The following is a 4,797-nucleotide window of genomic DNA, read 5'->3' as shown; positions in this document are numbered from 1 at the left end:
AAGCCATAAACATGTGTATCCGAGTCTTCTATCAAAAGTTACAGCTATTCATATGAAGTTGTACAAAAACGCTTTCTTTCGCCAAGACAGTGCGTTTCTCACTGTTACATGCATTTGAATGGGGAACTCGACCGAAACAAAGTACAAGTTTTCATTATGTGAATAACTTGGAAATCTTAGCTCAAACAGCTGCAAAACCTGTTTTCCCAGCACGGGAACCTTGAGTTCTATAAGATAAAGCCATAAACATGTGTATCCGAGTCTTCTATCAAAAGTTACAGCTATTTCTATGAAGTTGTACAAAAACGCTTTCTTTCGCCAAGACAGTGCGTTTCTCACTGTTACATGCATTTGAATGGGGAACTCGACCGAAACAAAGTATAGGTTTTCATTATGTGAATAACTTGGAAATCTTAGCTCAAACAGCTGCAAAACCTGTTTTCCCAGCACGGGAACCTTGAGTTCTATAAGATAAAGCCATAAACATGTGTATCCGAGTCTTCTATCAAAAGTTACAGCTATTTCTATAAAGTTGTACAAAAACGCTTTCTTTCGCCAAGACAGTGCGTTTCTCACTGTTACATGCATTTGAATGGGGAACTCGACCGAAACAAAGTATAGGTTTTCATTATGTGAATAACTTGGAAATCTTAGCTCAAACAGCTGCAAAACCTGTTTTCCCAGCACGGGAACCTTGAGTTCTATAAGATAAAGCCATAAACATGTGTATCCGAGTCTTCTATCAAAAGTTACAGCTATTTCTATGAAGTTGTACAAAAACGCTTTCTTTCGCCAAGACAGTGCGTTTCTCACTGTTACATGCATTTGAATGGGGAACTCGACCGAAACAAAGTATAGGTTTTCATTATGTGAATAACTTGGAAATCTTAGCTCAAACAGCTGCAAAACCTGTTTTCCCAGCACGGAGACCTTGAGTTCTATAATATAAGGCCATAAACATGTTTGTCTGAGTCTTCTATCAAAAGTTACAGCTATTTCTATGAAGTTGTACAAAAACGCTTTCTTTCGCCAAGACAGTGCGTTTCTCACTGTTACATGCATTTGAATGGGGAACTCGACCGAAACAAAGTATAGGTTTTCATTATGTGAATAACTTGGAAATCTTAGCTCAAACAGCTGCAAAACCTGTTTTCCCAGCACGGGGACCTTGAGTTCTATAATATAAGGCCATAAACATGTTTGTCTGAGTCTTCTATCAAAAGTTACAGCTATTTCTATGAAGTTGTACAAAAACGCTTTCTTTCGCCAAGACAGTGCGTTTCTCACTGTTACATGCATTTGAATGGGGAACTCGACCGAAACAAAGTATAGGTTTTCATTATGTGAATAACTTGGAAATCTTAGCTCAAACAGCTGCAAAACCTGTTTTCCCAGCACGGGAACCTTGAGTTCTATAAGATAAAGCCATAAACATGTGTATCCGAGTCTTCTATCAAAAGTTACAGCTATTTCTATGAAGTTGTACAAAAACGCTTTCTTTCGCCAAGACAGTGCGTTTCTCACTGTTACATGCATTTGAATGGGGAACTCGACCGAAACAAAGTATAGGTTTTCATTATGTGAATAACTTGGAAATCTTAGCTCAAACAGCTGCAAAACCTGTTTTCCCAGCACGGAGACCTTGAGTTCTATAATATAAGGCCATAAACATGTTTGTCTGAGTCTTCTATCAAAAGTTACAGCTATTTCTATGAAGTTGTACAAAAACGCTTTCTTTCGCCAAGACAGTGCGTTTCTCACTGTTACATGCATTTGAATGGGGAACTCGACCGAAACAAAGTATAGGTTTTCATTATGTGAATAACTTGGAAATCTTAGCTCAAACAGCTGCAAAACCTGTTTTCCCAGCACGGAGACCTTGAGTTCTATAATATAAGGCCATAAACATGTTTGTCTGAGTCTTCTATCAAAAGTTACAGCTATTTCTATGAAGTTGTACAAAAACGCTTTCTTTCGCCAAGACAGTGCGTTTCTCACTGTTACATGCATTTGAATGGGGAACTCGACCGAAACAAAGTATAGGTTTTCATTATGTGAATAACTTGGAAATCTTAGCTCAAACAGCTGCAAAACCTGTTTTCCCAGCACGGGGACCTTGAGTTCTATAATATAAGGCCATAAACATGTTTGTCTGAGTCTTCTATCAAAAGTTACAGCTATTTCTATGAAGTTGTACAAAAACGCTTTCTTTCGCCAAGACAGTGCGTTTCTCACTGTTACATGCATTTGAATGGGGAACTCGACCGAAACAAAGTATAGGTTTTCATTATGTGAATAACTTGGAAATCTTAGCTCAAACAGCTGCAAAACCTGTTTTCCCAGCACGGGAACCTTGAGTTCTATAAGATAAAGCCATAAACATGTGTATCCGAGTCTTCTATCAAAAGTTACAGCTATTTCTATGAAGTTGTACAAAAACGCTTTCTTTCGCCAAGACAGTGCGTTTCTCACTGTTACATGCATTTGAATGGGGAACTCGACCGAAACAAAGTATAGGTTTTCATTATGTGAATAACTTGGAAATCTTAGCTCAAACAGCTGCAAAACCTGTTTTCCCAGCACGGAGACCTTGAGTTCTATAATATAAGGCCATAAACATGTTTGTCTGAGTCTTCTATCAAAAGTTACAGCTATTTCTATGAAGTTGTACAAAAACGCTTTCTTTCGCCAAGACAGTGCGTTTCTCACTGTTACATGCATTTGAATGGGGAACTCGACCGAAACAAAGTATAGGTTTTCATTATGTGAATAACTTGAAAATCTTAGCTCAAACAGCTGCAAAACCTGTTTTCCCAGCACGGGGACCTTGAGTTCTATAATATAAGGCCATAAACATGTTTGTCTGAGTCTTCTATCAAAAGTTACAGCTATTTCTATGAAGTTGTACAAAAACGCTTTCTTTCGCCAAGACAGTGCGTTTCTCACTGTTACATGCATTTGAATGGGGAACTCGACCGAAACAAAGTATAGGTTTTCATTATGTGAATAACTTGGAAATCTTAGCTCAAACAGCTGCAAAACCTGTTTTCCCAGCACGGGGACCTTGAGTTCTATAATATAAGGCCATAAACATGTTTGTCTGAGTCTTCTATCAAAAGTTACAGCTATTTCTATGAAGTTGTACAAAAACGCTTTCTTTCGCCAAGACAGTGCGTTTCTCACTGTTACATGCATTTGAATGGGGAACTCGACCGAAACAAAGTATAGGTTTTCATTATGTGAATAACTTGGAAATCTTAGCTCAAACAGCTGCAAAACCTGTTTTCCCAGCACGGGAACCTTGAGTTCTATAAGATAAAGCCATAAACATGTGTATCCGAGTCTTCTATCAAAAGTTACAGCTATTCATATGAAGTTGTACAAAAACGCTTTCTTTCGCCAAGACAGTGCGTTTCTCACTGTTACATGCATTTGAATGGGGAACTCGACCGAAACAAAGTATAGGTTTTCATTATGTGAATAACTTGGAAATCTTAGCTCAAACAGCTGCAAAACCTGTTTTCCCAGCACGGGGACCTTGAGTTCTATAATATAAGGCCATAAACATGTTTGTCTGAGTCTTCTATCAAAAGTTACAGCTATTTCTATGAAGTTGTACAAAAACGCTTTCTTTCGCCAAGACAGTGCGTTTCTCACTGTTACATGCATTTGAATGGGGAACTCGACCGAAACAAAGTATAGGTTTTCATTATGTGAATAACTTGGAAATCTTAGCTCAAACAGCTGCAAAACCTGTTTTCCCAGCACGGGAACCTTGAGTTCTATAAGATAAAGCCATAAACATGTGTATCCGAGTCTTCTATCAAAAGTTACAGCTATTTCTATGAAGTTGTACAAAAACGCTTTCTTTCGCCAAGACAGTGCGTTTCTCACTGTTACATGCATTTGAATGGGGAACTCGACCGAAACAAAGTACAAGTTTTCATTATGTGAATAACTTGGAAATCTTAGCTCAAACAGCTGCAAAACCTGTTTTCCCAGCACGGGAACCTTGAGTTCTATAAGATAAAGCCATAAACATGTGTATCCGAGTCTTCTATCAAAAGTTACAGCTATTTCTATGAAGTTGTAGAAAAATGCTTTCTTTCGCCAAGACAGTGCGTTTCTCACTGTTACATGCATTTGAATGGGGAACTCGACCGAAACAAAGTATAGGTTTTCATTATGTGAATAACTTGGAAATCTTAGCTCAAACAGCTGCAAAACCTGTTTTCCCAGCACGGGGACCTTGAGTTCTATAAGATAAAGCCATAAACATGTGTATCCGAGTCTTCTATCAAAAGTTACAGCTATTCATATGAAGTTGTACAAAAACGCTTTCTTTCGCCAAGACAGTGCGTTTCTCACTGTTACATGCATTTGAATGGGGAACTCGACCGAAACAAAGTACAAGTTTTCATTATGTGAATAACTTGGAAATCTTAGCTCAAACAGCTGCAAAACCTGTTTTCCCAGCACGGGAACCTTGAGTTCTATAAGATAAAGCCATAAACATGTGTATCCGAGTCTTCTATCAAAAGTTACAGCTATTTCTATGAAGTTGTACAAAAACGCTTTCTTTCGCCAAGACAGTGCGTTTCTCACTGTTACATGCATTTGAATGGGGAACTCGACCGAAACAAAGTATAGGTTTTCATTATGTGAATAACTTGGAAATCTTAGCTCAAACAGCTGCAAAACCTGTTTTCCCAGCACGGGAACCTTGAGTTCTATAAGATAAAGCCATAAACATGTGTATCCGAGTCTTCTATCAAAAGTTACAGCTATTTCTATAAA

The sequence above is a fragment of the Diplotaxodon limnothrissa genome, linkage group LG19 (assembly GCF_057381915.1).
Source record: "Diplotaxodon limnothrissa isolate DT_005_m linkage group LG19, D_limnothrissa_male_GT1.1, whole genome shotgun sequence".
NCBI classification, from domain to species: Eukaryota; Metazoa; Chordata; class Actinopteri; order Cichliformes; family Cichlidae; genus Diplotaxodon; species Diplotaxodon limnothrissa.
The sequence above is the reverse complement of the archived record's forward strand: the minus strand, read 5'-3'. Positions refer to the sequence as shown.